The sequence below is a fragment of the Nicotiana tabacum genome, chromosome 1 (assembly GCF_000715075.1).
Source record: "Nicotiana tabacum cultivar K326 chromosome 1, ASM71507v2, whole genome shotgun sequence".
Lineage (NCBI taxonomy): Eukaryota > Viridiplantae > Streptophyta > Magnoliopsida > Solanales > Solanaceae > Nicotiana > Nicotiana tabacum.
In genome coordinates, this window is record NC_134080.1 from 144560437 (window position 1) to 144578473 (window position 18037).

The following is an 18037-nucleotide window of genomic DNA, read 5'->3' on the forward strand; positions in this document are numbered from 1 at the left end:
TGCAGGGACCTGCGGTCCACATATGAATGGCTTTGTATTAGCAAAAAAAATACTCTAAGCTGGTTACTTTTGGATAACTATGGAAATAGACTGCATCCAGTATGTCTGAAAGTGCCACCGCTGCTAGATACATGCAGACATGACGAAGGTGCCTCCAAATGAGCTTAATGCAACAAGTTCGTTGTGGCCGTTCGCCGCCTAGGGAATGGATTTTATCAGACCAATCGAACCCGCCGCATCAAACAGGCATAGGTTTATCCTAGTAGCAATTGATTATTTCACCAAATGGGTTGAAGCAGCATTTTACAAGGCAACGACTAAGAATGTCGTGGCAGATTTCGTCCGCAACCATATCGTTTGTCGGTTCGAAAGTCCAGAGTCAATCATTACTAATAATGGCTCCAACCTCAACAATGATTTGATGAAATCCATGTGTGAAACCTTCACGATCAAACACAAGAATTCTACAGCCTAAAGACCTTAGATAAGTGGAGTCGTAGAGGCCGCCAACAAGAATATCAACAAGATACTAAGGAAAATGATAGAGAGGCATAAGCAGTGCACGAGAAGCTATTGTTTGCTTTATTGGGATACTGCACCACAGTCCGCACATCGACAGGAGCAACCCCCCATATGCTGGTCTACGGTACAGAGGCAGTCATTCAAGCTAAGGTAGAAATTCCTTCCTTAAGGATCATATAGGAAGCAGAGCTCGACGACGCAAAATGGGTGAAGAGTCGTTACGAGCAACTAGCTCTTATAGACGGAAAAAGAATGAATGCAGTTTGCCATAGTCAGCTCTATCAAAACAGAATGTCCAGAGCCTTTAACAAAAGAGTCAAGCCGAGACAATTCACACTGGGGCAGCTTGTGTTAAAGAAAATTTTTCCGCATCAAGATGAAGCCAAAGGAAAATTCTTTCCCAACTGGCAGGGTCTGTACATAGTTCACCGGGTTCTGACAAGAGGAGCCCTCACACTTGTAGAAATGGACGGAGAAGTTTGGCCAAAGCCGATCAATTCAGACGCAGTCAAGCGATAATATGGGTAATCTTTATGCTCTCCTTATATGATGTAATTTGAACTACGTCTGACCTGATTCCCGTTTAAGAGGGAATACATAGGCAGCCTTATGGGTTCGTTCACAATTCAATAAAATTTCCATTTCCCCCGCTATTGGAAACTAGGGCATAATTTTGAGGAGGACCCTCAAAATCCGAAGTCGATTCCAGCCATTTATCATTAACATCCGTCAGAAGCAACAACCCAGTAAACTAGGGCAGAATTTTGAGTAGGACCCTCAAAATTCAGGAGCAAGAGAAGTTGCAATGTCTTGAACCACGTCACAATCGTCGGTTCATCTAAAAAAACTATTCTTAATTATGTACTTATGCTATGCTTTTACTAAACCATGCATGTTTATTACTAAAATTGCCTTGTTTAGCAACGCTACCCAATGATATATACGGAATCACTGGAACAAAGCCGAGCAGGTCAAGCAAAGCCAGCGGGATATGAACTAAGCTTTCCCCCTTTACAAACTCACGATTTTTCTTTGGATGCAGGCACTTGAGTTGTAAAATCATCAAATATACTATACGCTCAATCACAAAGTTCAGGAATATAACTCTCTGAACCGTTGCACTTACTCGCAACTGCTATCCGCACAACAGTATCCCCAGCAGGCACAATATCCCCAGCAATCGTGATACCGCAATCTGCTATCAGCTAAGAAAACTCTTTTGCCATTTACCATTTGCCATTCTTATTTCCTACATAAGGCTACCATTCTGCCTTCCGAGACTAAGCTCTATCTCCATCTGCATTCTCTGCATTGCATAAGGCTACCATTCTGCCTTCTGAGGTTAAGCTCTACCTCTGTGTGCATTCTCTACATTTGCATAAGTCTACCATTCTACCTTCCGAGGTTAAGCTCTAGCTCCATCTGCATTCTCTGCATTGCATAAGGCTACCATTCTACCTTTTGAGACTATGCTCTATCTCTATCTGCATTCTCTGCATTGCATAAGGCTACTATACTACCTTCCGAGGTTAAGCTCTACCTCCATCTGCATTCTCTGCATTGCATAAGGCTACCATTCTGCTTTCCGAGGTTAAGCTCTACCTCCATCTTGCATGGCTGAAAGATCGCCACTTCATTTACATCTTGCATCAGCTGAAAGATTGCCACTTCATTTACATCTTGCATGGCTGAAAGATTGCCACTTCATTTACATCTTGCATGGCTGAAAGATCGCCACTTCATTTACATGTTGCATCGGCTTAAAGATCGTCACTTTATTTACATATTGCATCGGCTGAAAGATCGCCACTGCATTAATACCTTGCATCGGCTGAAAGATCGCCACTGCATTAATACGTTGCATCGGCTGAAAGATCTCCACTTTATTTACATCTTGCATGGCTGAAAGATCGCCACCTTATTTACATTTGCATTGGTTGAAAGATCTCCACCTTATTTACATTTGAACTGGCTAAAAGATCGCCACCTACTGCATCTCATAGGCTGAAAGATCGCCAAATCATCTAAAGGCGTCATTGTTTGGAGGCACCATTTTCATATCCCGAGAATGTCATGCCATGGCCTAAGGACCCATTTTATCTTTTGCATATCATTGTTCAAAGGCGTCATAGTTCAGAGGCATCATTCTCATGGCCCGAGAGCACCATTTCATGGCCTGCGAATCCTTATCATACGCTTCATGTCACAGGACGTCATGGTCTGAGGACGTTATCCTACCCGTCCAAAGACAACATTTCATGGTCCGACGGGAACTTACATCATGTTTAAATTTCCGCACAACATATTGTTCATTTGTAGGTAAACCGGCGAGCAACGACCGTCTCAGTTGGAGCAATCCTGCTCCAGTTCCCGCACTATTAGACTTTAACCATCTATCCTAACCCAAATATCGCGTCTGCCTTGGAAAATCTCCATCGGCATATTCCATTGACGGATCCTGAACTGCATATGGCCTGATTCCTGTAAGACTAGGGATATGTAGCCAGCTCAGGAGCCAGAGCTTTGTCAAATTCTTCAAACCATTCCGTTCATTCAAAATTGGCCATCATATCTTTACCCGATAACTCTTTCATTCTTCCCAGGTAAAGAGGGGCAGCTGTTGATACCCAATTTTCCATGTATATTTTTTATAAATGAAAAATACTTTCAAAATAGCATATGTATAAATATATAAGTGTGTCCAAATATTTTAGTATTTTTCCTAATTTTTTTACAGATTTTTAAATCAATTTATTGTACTATTTTAGCAGTACAAAAACCGATAAATATTCCTTAAATTATAATTTTGGTGATTAACTTATTTTATTCTCATATTTTTACCAAAATATATTTAAGGTAATTTTTACACATTCTTACAAATTTATTTAGTATTTTTAATGCTAAATTGCATATAATTACAATTTCAGCCTATTGTAAGATTTAATTGCGTTTATAATTAAAAAAATGATTACAGTATTTTTATTTAATATTTATACATTATTAATTAGTTTGGCACCTTTAATTTATTTCCAGAAATCATTTACTATTTTTTATAAAATGAAAAGGGGAAAAGTGGCTATTTAAATACTTGCCCTATTTCATTTCAATTGTAGCCCAAATCAACCACCCAATTAAACCCAATTGCAATTCTAAATTACCCGACCGCTGACCCGTTTATCCAACCCGCCCGGCTCCCTTTTGATCCAGGCCGTTGATCAAAATGATCAACCGCCACGTTCTACCTTTCCTTTTTTAATTCACAAACACCCCAACCCTAAAATCATTTTCATTAACCCACCGCCTCTGGAACCCCTCTCCTCTCTCAAACTCTCTCGAACCTTCCCTAACCCTAGCCGCCTCTCATAATCTTCCAACTCGAAACCTACCGGAAACCATGGCTTCCCAAGCTGTGAGGGCCCTATACTCACCTCCCCTTGCTCTTACACACCTGATACCTGAAGATTCGAGGCCATGCCTCAAAGGTTTGCACCCAGACCTCTACCGATTCAAGGTTCCAGAGTCATCGCCGGCCTTGCTCCGGCATACCATGGTGTTTTGAGCCTGGTTCTGACCTCTCCGGCTTAAATCGGTGACCTTTTTCAAAGCCTTTCTAATTTCTAGGGTTCTTCTGAACCCCTAACCCTTTGAGTTTTTCTCTGATCTCTTTAGATCTTTTGTGTATCTGTGCTCTCTTTGAGTTTTCAAACGATCTCCCTAATTTTTCTTTCGAAAATTACTTTTCAAAGTCTTTCTTTTACGATTTAGGGTTTTCTGAAAATGCTTAAGTGTTTCTCTGACTTTTTTTTCGTTTTCTTTTGTGTGTATTTGGCTCTACTGTGTTGTATGTTTTCCTTCTACCATGTATGTTCTTCTACTGTGCTTTCTATATTCCGTTCTTGTATATTCCCCTACTATACTTTCTACACTATATTCTTGTATGATTTTCTACTATGTAATGCTATTTTCTTCTACTATGTTCTGGTATGTTTCGCCTACTGTATTCTTCTACCGTGTTCTTAAGAGTTCTTACTATTTTTCTTCTATTGAACCCTATTTAAGTTTCTTTTAAAAGGATCGTCTTAAGCATGCTTTCTTCTACTATTCTTATCAGTCTTTTCTCATGTTGTTTCCAATTAGTTTCTTTACTCTGTTTGCCTTGAACCCCACTACTGTATTTACATGTTATTCATGAGTTCTGTTGTTGGAAGAAGCATGTTAGAAGTTTCAGTTCTTTTCTGAAACCTCTAAACATGTTTCGATTCGACTACTTGCCTCCTCACCTCTGTACTTGATTGAAGGTGGAAACCCTAGAATTTAAGGGTTCTACCGAGTTTTGATTGAACTAGGGTTTTATTTTAGAACCCTTAACTCTTTGAGACTGACTTTGAGTCTCTGAACTGAGTTTGGACATCTTTGTTTTCATATAATGCTAAACTTTTTGCTAAACTCTTCTACACTGGATTTTTCTACTGATTTACACGACAGTCTTCTTTCATGCTCACATGCTCCTTATATATGATGAATTTTCCTCTAAATGGTTTTCAAATTTGCAACTAGTGCAAACTTCCTTCTGAATATAGCTTGATTGATTTCTTTCCATCTTTTACTGATTTCATCTGTTACTCGACTTAAGTAAAACACTTCTTCATCTTTTCTGACTTGGTTCATTCATACCAAATCTCAGACCTTGTGATTTACTGGTTGTTAATTGACTCTCTTACCTTATTTGCACAAACTGTCAAATCCCTGTCCTTAAATAACCTTTAGGTATTTGCCCTCAATTGCATGCTTTACACAAAGTTTTTATTCAATTCCTTTTCTTAAATGGTTTTACTCATTTTGAATCTGAATCCATTAATTAAGGAAAGCCTTGTATGATTGATTGACAATCAGTTTTCAAACTATTTTCTTACCTTATTTTTGTCTGCTTTCTACACTATAAAAGGCACGATCCTTTTCACAAAACACACATTTCAGACTTCACAATTTCACAATCTCTTCTGAACTCAAACTTATAGTATTCTGTCTTCCTCTTTGCACTTTGGCTTTTACAAGACTACTGCTTTTTTTACTTATTTCTTCGATACCGGTATTTCCTGATTTAAGTTTCAGCATCACCCCAATGTGTTTACTTATGGTCTTTGTATTCATGTCTACTCTATTGTTTTCTGTAGAGTTCGACATTTAACTTAGTATGCTTATGTTCTACTGCCTGATTTTATTGTGAATCTTTGCTCCCTACCCCATTACCCCTATGTGATTGTAAATAGTGGCTTAGGGCATGGCAATATGAGTTGTTGTCCATGAACTGAGCTTTGAACCAATGGGGTCTTAACCTCAAAACAGGCTGGGGGGTGTGCCAACACATCCCATTGTTGGGTACGCCCATCAGCTTGCTCTTTTTGTGCTCTCACAATCGCCCATTCCCTATATCCTTATGTGTACTATTTCCCTTCCATTTTTCCCCTTTCAGAATTCTGCACTTGCACTCCCTCCTAGTCTCTAAGTTCTTCCCCCTCCCCCCCCTCTTGTGAGCTGGCCCTTCCACACTGTACCTTGGCTTAATATGGCAATACATTTGGATGTAAGCACTGCCCGGAGTTCTTATAAAACCCTTAGGGAACTCTGACATATCCAAGTGGTAGAAAGGCTTTGAAACATGATCTTTGGAGTTGGTTTACTTCATACTCTAGACAGGAAGTTTGAATCAGGCTCTCCTTGGTTGTAATTTTCAACTTCTGATGTATTTTCTTTACTTTATTTTTTCTGGACTGTAATAACTTTGTAATAAACTATTGGGGATGGCTAATGAAAAAAGGGGGGAATAACTATTTATGTAAAAGGGGTAGATATCCTGCTCATAGGGAATTTATGATCTCTGCATATCACATAGATATCCTACCTATAGGAATTCTGCACTTTCATATGTAGATACTATGCCTATAAGGAATTCTGCACCCATATAGATATCATGCCTATTTTTTTCTGAACTTCAGCATTCATATGGATATCCTGCCTATAGTTAAATTTCTACATCTCTCATATAGATACCATGCTCGTATTTAAAAGGAAATCCGAACCCTGCACACGCATCTGTCACTAGGCAAACCTGTTTATAGGGATTAAATAATTAACTGCATCTAGATATCATGTTCATAGGCTTAAACTAAGTACACCATTTAGATGTCATGCCTATAGGATTTCTGCACTGTTGCTATGTTTGTAAAAGTGTCCAAAATCGACAGCACATAGAAAGCATGCCTATAGGAGCTTTAATCGAATCTGAACCGCTTCATTTGCTTATAAGTTTAAAACCAGTCAGAAATGACTTGTGCTCTTTTTCTAAAACTCGCCTTTCTTTAATAACAAATGATTTTTTTTTCATAAACAAGTATGTATTCATGTTTACTTCATTGTTTCTGAAATCAGTAGATATCATGCCTATAGGGTCTTCATCTAACACCTAGGCAAGCCATAGGGTGAAAATTTATAAACTGAATCAGATTTTATATGCTACAACCAGTAGGCAGGCCTGATTCGAGCTTCTTATCAGAACTATGTAATAAATCAGTCTGCCTCGACCCTTTAAATTTTAATCGGACCTTAAATAGTACATGCAAGTCATGATGCATTATATGCTTTCTTTGGTTTAAATGAGGTCTATTTGAGCTTTTTTATTTGTTTATATGCTTTCCCCAAACTTGCTATATGTATTTTGTTTGTCGCCTTAGTATTTTACCTTTTGAAACCACAAATAAGCCTAATACCTCCTCCTTTTAGGATTAGTAGTCCTAAATGCCTCCGGGACTGATAGGATTGGGGAGGGTAATAACATGCAATAAGTGAACGAGATCATTCTGCGCTCTAATACCTTAACAGGGTCGGAAAGGGTAGATATGGATATGATGACCACGCAATAACATCACGTATAGCCCCTCACTGTGGAGTGAATACCAGATGTTGTGTGGGGTGATCCATATTATTAATAAACCTAGGACCCCCCTTCCTTTGTTTTCTATGTTTCTTTTAAATCTTTTTAAGCAATTTCTTTTAAGAAAACCAACACTCTTAGTTCCTTTTTCTTACTTTTGTTTATTACGTGAAAATCCCCTCTTATTTGAAGCCTTTATTTTCCTATGTGTTATTTGCACTAAAGTCATAATAATAGCTTGGCCGGGAACCACACTAGTTGATCTTGAGGGGTGCCTAACACCTTCCCCTTGAGATAATTTCAATCCCTTACCCAATCTCTGGTTGTTCAAATCAAACCTTTCCTAGTGTCCTAATGCACTCAAATCATTAGGTGGCGACTCTTCACTTCAAACCCAATTCCTGAAAGGGAACGGGTTGTCCTCCCAAATGTCATAAACCCGATTTCGCGAGAAAAAGGGGGCGCGACAAGCACCCCCGTTCGTGAAGGGTGTTCATTCAAAGAACTTCGTACAAAAGCCATTCCCATCAAATGCCGCTCCAAAGCCCATCTTGAAAAAATTCAGAATGCCCAATCTTCCAAAGTATAGTGGATCCTCGGACCCCAACGTGCACGTTACTGCCTACACTTGTGTGGTGAAGGGAAACGACCTAAGGGGCGACAAGATCGAATCTGTCCTTCTAAAAAGGTTCGGGGAAACACTCTCGAAATGGGCCATGACGTGGTATCACAACCTAGCTCTGAATTCAATAGACTCATTTGCCATGTTGGAAGATTCTTTCATAAAGGCACATGCTGGTGCCATCAAGGTGGCTACAAGGAAATCTAACGTCTTCAAAATCAAACAAATAGAAAATGAGATACTGTGGGAGTTCGTATCTCTCTTTCAAATGGATCGAATGGAATTACCACCAGTCTCCTATGATTAGGCAGTACAGGCCTTCCACCAAGTCTTGAACGAACGAAGCTTAGTGGCTTCGAAGCAGCTAAAGCATAATTTGGTTGAATACTTTGCCCTGACTTGGTTGGATGTCTACAAGTGATGTCAGTCGAAGATTAGGGTCGAGGACGACCAACTGGGGGCACCGTCGGGCTTTATATATCCATGCAGACTCCTGGCAAAGGAGCCAAAGCCAAACAAGGAAAGGTACAAACCATACATCGAAGATAGGATCTTCGGAGAAACGCCCCAAGATATTACATACCCCGAAATGATCGAAGGATGGATCGAGGTCAGAATCCTCGGGGACTCGTAAGTAAAGCCATATTCGATAGACATACAGCACTAATGGAGGCACCACGCTTGTTTGAATACAACTTCAACATTGATGGTTCAGACATCGTATCTGCCATCAGTAAAATCAGAGACACCAGGTGGCCAAGACCTGTGCTATTAGATCCCTCGTAGAGGAACCCTAACTTAGTGTGAAAATTCCACAACACACACGGTCATAGGACCGAAGATTGCAGACAACTCGGAGAAGAAATAGCTCGGCTACTCAGCAAAGGGCACCTATGAGAGTTTCTTAGTGACCGAGCCAAAAACAAATTCTGGGAAAGAGAGGCAAACAGGAAAAATGAAGTAGATGAGCCGCATCATGTCATCCATATGATCGTTGGAGGGATCGACAACCCGGAGGAACCCATTGTCAAAAGAATAAAAATACCCATCACTAGGGAGAAGCGAACTCGGGGTTACATAACCGAGGACGCTCTCACATTCAGCGACGAGGATACCGAGACCCTGTCTCATCCTCATAACGACGCACTGGTAATCTCTTTTCTTGTGAATAAATTTCAAATTAAACGTGTACTTGTGAATCCAGGTAGCTCGACCAACATTATCAGGTCGAGGGTGGTGGAGCAGCTCGGACTGCTTGACAAAATCATGCTCGCCTCTCGAGTCCTCAACGGATTCAACATGGCAAGCAAAGCAATGAAAGGGGAAATCACCCTCCTAGTCAACGTGGCCGGCACAACCCAAAATGTCAAATTCCTTGTCATCGAACAAGACATGAGGTATAACGCCTTGCTCGGAAGGCCATGGATACACTGTATGAGAGCAGGGCAATCAACCTTTCATCAAATGATGAAGTTTTCGGTGAAGGACGGAACAAAAACCGTAAATGGATAACAACATGCAGGGAAGGAAATATTTGCGGTGCACGATGTGGCACCGCGTCAACACCTCCAACATCAAAGGAGCCGAAGGATAAGCAAATAGTGAAGTAGCAATCACAAGACACATTCTCTACTACACCCGAATAAAACAAGCAAAGGACCGTGCCGTGTCCTCAAAGAAAACATTCGAAGCATATCGAGGCTCAAAGCGCCATCACTACTAAGGTATAACAACCTCCCTTTTTATTTACATTTTACACTAAATTTCGTGCAGATGTCCGATCAGAACAGTCGGAGCGCTATCCAACTCGATGACCTTAAGGTTTCAAAGCATATGTTGCACTCTTTTCTTTCGATCAGGTTTTATACCAATAAGGGTTTTAGCGACAAGGTTTTTAACGAGGCAACATCTATATTCTACCTAAGGAAGATTTCACTAGTGTTCAAGGCTTCTCTTCTATAAACCTGAAACACCGGGGGGCATCCCCTAGGAATATCACCTTCTCGAAGAAGTCAAAATGAGCCAAAAAGGGTCTCGGTAGAAAAATGATGTATCGAGCCAAACGGTCGAATGAACCGTGTCTGCATAGAATAATTGAGCCCTTGATGGTAAAAACATGTATACTTGTGCTAAGTAATAAAAGAATATTTCCTCCTCCATCAAACCGCTTTACACTTCAAAGAAGTCTGACACTTTTACAAGAAATGGCTCCAATGCCAAATATTTCCCTAACACTCGGGGACTGTCATCAAAAACTCGAAGCCATATGACCTCTGGGTCAGAAACTTCGAACTCATAAGCCCTCAATGAGGCAACACCAAGTTTAAAAAAGAATGGCTCCAGAGCCAAAAAACTTTTGACATATCGGGGACTATCGTCGAGTATCATCTCGTTGAGCTATCAGAAACTCAAAGCCGTAAGACCCCAAGCGGGAATCTCGAGTCCAAAAGCCCTCCATGCGGCAATACTAGAAAATGTAAGACCTCCATGAGGCATTATAAACAATATAAGACCTCTATAAGGCAACACCAAAACTGTAGGACCTCAAGCAAGGCATGGACCATACTTGTACCATGTAACTTATCTGTAAGACCTCAAGCAAGGCATGAACCATTCTTGTACCAAGTAACTTATCTATATGACCTCAATTAAGGAATGTTAAAATTTGTAAGACCTTACAAAAGGCATAATCCCGACCTTAAAGTTAAAGCTATATATCTGAACTTATAAGATCCCTAAAAAGGCATACCCTCTATATAGACGCTGAAACTACTTCACTCGTGGATTGAAAGGCTGCGGCCAAACTCTCACGACTCAGGGATGCCCGACCATCCCTATAAAATCACAGGACTTCAATTACTTCAAAAAAACATCGAAAAGAACTGGTTAATCAGGCTACCCTTGGCATAATTAAAAGAGCTTCAATCATATTAGCTCCAAACAATAGGCTTCGAAACAATTTTATCCATCAAGCGAAACCTCCCAAGGTGCTCATTCATTCATCACTACATAAATAACTCACAATCGAGGTTCTTATCAAGCCGTCAAAGAGTTGGCCGAACACAAAATTTCAAAAAGTCTTTAGCGAGGGAAAAATAAAGCCTATATTAAGAGGTCGCACCGACCCAATGCGTAAGACCCACTATCGCCAGCCTATATTAAGAGGTCGTACTGACCCAACGCATAAGAGTCACTGTCACCAGCCTATATTAAGAGGTCGTACCAACCCAATGCATAGGAGCCACTATCGCCAGCCTATATTAAGAGGTCGTATGGACCCAATGCGTAAGAGCTACTATTGCCAGCCTATATTAAGAGGTCGTACCGACACAACGCGTAAGATCCCAAGAGCTAGCTTAAAACCCAAAAACATAAGGGTCAACGAGATCGAGTCGAAATCTGACTCGAAGACTGAGCCCGAAATAATCAACTCAAAGTGCCTAAGGGCAAACACGTAATAGTCTACGAGCCAACCTAATAAGCATCAGGGCCGATTCGCAAACCCAATGGTTTTTACCTCGAAATCCAGTTCACCTGGTCAATCATCGACGAATGTATAAATTGAAAACAAAGAAAGACATACACAAGCAGAGGGAAATACATGAAAGATAAAAAACTAAAAAGTTTTCTTTTATACACATACGTGAAAAAATGCAAAGAGCTCCATTTACAAAGCTTTCTAAGAGGACTGTACAAAGAATCAAAAAGAAAAAAAGCCTAGCCTACTTTCCCCTCGGAGACTGCGGCCCCATCGACCTCTTCCTCATTATCTTCGGCATCAGACAAGAGGAACTTAGCATCGTATTCATCCGCCTTGGCCTACGCTATCTCTTCCAAGGGATCGGAGCCCCTAGTGTAAATCTCTTCGAGGGTTTCCATCCGAGATTTGCACCTAGCATATTTATTACTTCTTCTCTCTCGATCAGAAGCACCTCTCAACTTTGCTCGAATGTCAGCACCGTCTTTTAAATAAATGGCAACTTTCTTGTCAGCCTTAGCCCGAATCTCTTCGACCTCAGCTTCGGCGTCCATGACCTTGGCCTTCTTCTCCAAATGATCAAACTTGAGTCTTGCTATCCTGCTCGTATGAACCAAGCTTTTTTAACGGGCATTCAAGAGTTGTACCTCGGGGGCAAAAATATTGGCCAAAGTATTCTTCTTGGCCGCAATAAAGGCATCTATCTAAGCCTTTAGCTCGTTACACTCATGTTTGTCCAGCCAACCTCGCCCCAAAGGTGTTCCAAATCCTCTACCTTGATCTGCAACTGAGGTATCAAAATATTAATCCTTGAGGATATAAGAAGGAGCATGCATTCTCTTGGAGAAAAAGTTACCTATTTCTCAAGGTGTCTTTCGTAGTTCAGGCTTTGATTCGGCTATTAAAGAAGGTGCCTCAATTCTTTTCCCCTTTCATCACAAAAAATCCTGAGGGAGTTATCCCTATCCAAGGCTTTTCTTAACCGAGCTTCACAGCGGAGAAGCTCGGACTTGAGTTTGTCAAAGGCTTATGAAAAAAAAGCTCAATAAGAAAACGATAATGTAAAATCATAAGATCACCGAAGTCAACCAAAGCTCACCACAGAACAAAGCCGTTGATCCTCCTCAAAGGTTGAGTGTGCACCTACTGGCATGGCCTCATCGGTCCCAGTTGAACCAATCTTGGTGGGAACATGGTCACTCGAGACCCTGCTTGATTTAGGCGTCCCCGGGTCTCGAACATCCCTCTAAGTACCTTCGACAAGGGGGCGAGGACGACGGCCTAACACATGTATCCCTCGAAGTACCTTCGGCGGGAAATAAAGACGGCGACAAGAGAGGAACCACTTTTCCAAGGCTAGAAGCCTCAGATGCCGCAGGATCAGCGGATACATCTTCTTTGAGCCTTTAAGCAAGGCTTGCCTCTCTATGAGCATCCTTTTCCTTCGAGGACTCCTTCCGTTTGTTATCAGTCCTTGACCCCAAAGCCGACGATTCTTCCTCCTCCCTGAGGGGGCACGACCTCATCTCAGAAAAATCTCCAATGCCTGCGGTGACGGAGTCAGAACACATAAAAGAAAGTACCTTTCAAAGAAAGCAAGCCACACACCACGTACGGTGATGTTTTGCCTCCCATCTACCCTTGGCTAGATCTCGCCACTTACGCTCATTGTAAGCAAAGCAAGCTGCCAGTTTCCGAGACGAATCCGCCAGGTCGGGAACCTCGTGTGGCTTCCACGAGATTGCTGCAAAAAAGAAAAGAAAAAGAAAGCATCTTTATAGAGTCTGCCTTCACCATGGGCAGAAATAATAAGAACACAAGTGTACCATTTACGTGTGAAATTCCATTTATTAGGAAATAGAAGGAACTATACGGGGATGATATCGACAGTCCGCACTCGGACGAAACGACTCATCCACCCTCGGTCCCCATCTTCTTCATTGCTGGAAACAAAGGGCCGAGTGGATCAATTTCACAGATTAATTAGGCCTCGATGATGCAAGGGCCGGTACAGTCTAAGAAGATGACTGAGGGTGAACTCAAGCCGACTTTATCTGCAAAATACCTTATCATCAGCACTATCCTCCAAAATGAGGGGTGAACCTGTGCCAAGGTAACCCGACATTTCCTACAAATTTCGAGCACAACTCTTTCGAGGGGGCCCAACTTAAAGGGGTACGTATATACGTTCAAAAATCCCTCGACATGAGTCATGATACTCTCTTCCGGGGAAGGTACCTGCAGCACCACTTTTTCTCCCCATCCGCAGTCTTTTCTAAATGCCTCGAGGTGTTCCTCCCTTGTTGAGGAAATAAACATCGATGCATGATCCCTATGTCCTTGAACATTGGGAGGTCTCTCTAATGCAAAGTCCCACCTCGTTACAAAGCACCTCGAGGTTAGCTCACCTGATACCGACGGTGTACCACCGACCGAGCGCGAAGCAGAGGCGAAACTCTCCTCTCCTTGGTGAACGGGTTTGGACATAGCAGCCATTGCTATGATAAAATAAGAAAAAGGAAGATAAAGGCTTGGGAAAAAGCTTTTGAAGCGCTAAGAGAACTAGCACAAAAAAGAGCTCTATAAAAAGGATAGTTACTATAAGTAGCAGAGTCCTCAAAAAACAAATAAGCAAATGCATATATATAGAGCAAGCAACGACTGTTCGCCTATCCTGAACGCCAATTAATTCTGACCATGTCAGCGCCATTTTTGGGGAAGTGTACCGGTGGGACCACCCCGGTCGCTTCACAACCGTGGCACATAAATGATATTGCCACACAGCCCTCGGGAGCCGTTGAGACCCTGAGGATTTCTATTATTACAAGCATCGATTTTAAAAAGTTATCGACCTAATCTCAAGATGGTGCCCGATCTCAACGGTCCCGACTACTCCAAGTATGGACTCCGAAGAGCCAACATCGAAGTTCAACAAACTAACTTTACGTAAGCGTTTAAAATAAATTCGATGACTTGAAACAGAAAAATTTTCTTATATTGCCAAAAATATATTTACAAGGGGTGTCTTTACAATACCTTTTCCCCAAGAAATTCATACACAAAAAAGAAAGGACGATAATGTAGGTCTATTTTTCACCGTCACTACTCTCCGGATCTTCTCCCGAACCCTCATCCGAAGTGGCTAAGAATGCCGATTCTTCCTCCAAGTCTCGGGCTTCTGCAATCTCAGCTGAGAGATCGGCGCCTTTAGCGCTTGCTTCCATGAGAGGTTTCCTCCTTGACTTTGCATGACCGTAAGCGATGGCCCAAGTCAGCTTCTGCTCGTCCTTCTCTGATATCTCTTGGGCTCGTTCATTTGAAGTAGTGGCATCCTTCATGGATGGAGATGCATTTTCTTCGGCCTCAGACTTGGCCGCAGATAGTACAGCAGCCTCCTCCTGAGCACTTCAGAGAAGACCCTGGATCGATGTTAACTCTATCCGCAAGAGGTCTCACTCCGAGACCACGGTCTCATTTTGCTCCTCTAGCTCGAGGATCCTCACATCCTTGGCAGCAGCCACTTCTCGAAGTCGCCCCACCAGGGCATCTTTTTACCCAATCTTGTTACATCCCTTACTTTAATATTAGGATAAGTCGTGATAATCCATATGAGCTTGAAGGGATTAAGACCATTTATGAGGTTATAAAGTATTTGTGACTATGTTATTATAAGACCCTGTAAATTTGCCAACCTTGATACCGTTAGATATTATGTTAGTGTGGTATTTTCTTTTAAGTGGAGTATTTTAGTAAAAGTTTTATAAATATAATTTTAGATATTTACACTTATTACTATTTTCGGATAAGATAAATTATACATATAATATAAGAAAGTTTATGAGATTTTCTTTATTGTAAAGATAAAAAAAAAATTCTCACAAGAAAAGAAGGTTATCTTTTTTTACCATTTTAAGAAATAAGTGTAGGAAAATTTTTACTCTTTATATGAGATTAGGAAAAATATAAGTTGAGAAAAAGTATATGTATTTTTACATGGATATTTTAATGAAATAATAGTGTATGTATTTATTTTATATGATACCATATGACCACGATAGTAAGATGTACAAGATGTATTATGAATAAGTAGAATTTTAAGTAATTTGAAATAATTCTTTATTATGCGGGTAATTAGTTAATTACCGGGTAACGGGACATTACCTAATTACTTAATAAATAGACAAATTAAAATTTCCCACCCCACCCCCACGTGGCACCATGTGCAATTCAACCAAATGACTCATTAGTTATTTACCATATGTGTCACATTGAGGAATTTTGGTGGCATTTTAGCATCAAAGATGGTAATAGAGATGTCTGGGCATTTTGGGTGGGAAACGGCTTAAGTGGGGGTGTAGCTACTCCACTTCACTAGCCTCTACATTTCCAAAGATATAATCCAAGAGTTTTAACTGCTTATGTTGGAATGCTTTATGATGAATTGATAAATGCTTGAATTTCGAGCTTGTTTAGATGAATCTATGTTGAATCTACTATCTATTCTCGTTTTGATAGATGCCTTTGTTATGTAAAGGGAAAGTATTCTTGCAAAAAGTATAGGTTGCTGATAGATAGTATGCATACTTTAAAGTCCTATATAACCTTTTTATGCTGCTTCTCATTCTCTAGAATCATGTGATACTTTAATCTGATGAAGTAACTGTAATTCAACGACGTAGAAAATAAAATTGACATTCTTATGATTCATGACTTCCCTTTGACCATAATATAATTCATACATCTATTGCACGATCACGAAGTGAAACACAATTGAGGATGCTAAATGCAACTTTGCAACACGAGCTATCATCTATGAAGATCTTGTCTTGTGGTGGAATTAAAAGTCACGTTAATGGTTCATGCGGATCAATATTATCATAAATGCTATCTTCACTACTCAGAATCGTAAATGCCTATGATCACTTTTTGCGTTCTTTATTCACCGTTAGCTGTTTCTTTTTGCAAGAAAGTCAATTGTGTTATTTGAGGAAATGTAAACATATTTGTCTCTCTGTTCGGGGGATCAGTAATCAGTAGGAGTATCTGTTATTTCTATTGTTATCCCTGTGTTACTGTCTCAGAATTTCGTTGTCACTTTTTTGAGCTATTTTGCAACCCGATTTGAGTGTTCGGTATGAACTACTTTTTACAAAATTCTAAATTGTCTACACCTCAATCTATTCTGAACTCTGCACAATTAGAGATCTTGTCTAACGACGACCTTTATTGTTTGTAATAGACCATATTTTTTATTGGCGTAGACAAATGATAGAGCTATAGAAAGTTCTATTTATGCATGATACATGTGATGTGTATCAAGATCAGTTGATAAGATTTTTTTTTTTTTTTTATTAAAAAAAGAAGAGAAAAATCAAAATCAGTTGATAAGATGATGATAAAAACTCAACAAATATCTTAAGGATTTTTCCCTACTTCGATCGAGGGTTACATGTTCTTCGCAAAAGACGTGCATTAGAGGGATTGTCAAGAGAACCGGCTCAGGTATATTAAGACTATCCCTTTTTTCTTTTTGACATGATCTATACGACACGAACGAGACGAGCAAATGCACAGCTTCCATGAAATAACTCTATTCATAGAAATGCTAGAGATACTTATATTCTTGATTCCCCATGTGTCATATTATTGTATCATTTGTTCATGGGTCTCGGAAAAATACGTAAGTTGAAAAAAATTTATTTCATGATATTATTCAAAGACATAATGGTCTTATGACATTCCGAAAGATTTTATTAACATACTTCTCATGCATTGCATTAGTTTACATGTCCATTTACCCATGGCTCAGACGGCGTTATATACGCGTATATATGTATATATATGTATATGGGATATGAAAAAAGATTATAGCGTTATATACGCACCACCACCTGATCAGCTGGTATACGATGATGATGTTGCCCACAGTGGCTGAAATATGACTTAGATGGCGTTATATACACGTATATATGTATATGGGATATGAGAAAAGGTTACGACGTTATATACGCACCACCAATTGATCAGCTGGTATATGATGATGATGTTGCCCACAGTGTCTGAAATATGACTCAGATGGCGTTATATACGCGTACATTCGTATATATATGTATATGGGATATGGAAAAAGGTTACGGTGTTATATATGCACCACCACCTGATCACCTGGTATACATTGATGATTTGCCCATAGTGGTCGAGATGATATGATGCCCTCAGAGGCTTGAAGATGCTTATACATGACATTTATATGCATATACATGATACTATAAATATTTCATGATTTACGGAGTTATCCAGACTTGCAGGTTGAGTCATTTATCCCATGTTTCTTCCATGTCCTTAATTAATTATGACATATTGTTATGCCTTAGTTCCGCCTTACATACTCGGTACATTATTCGTACTGACGCCCTTTTGTTGGGGACGCTGCATTCATGCCTGCAGGTATAGACAATCAGCTTTACGAACCCTCATAATAGAC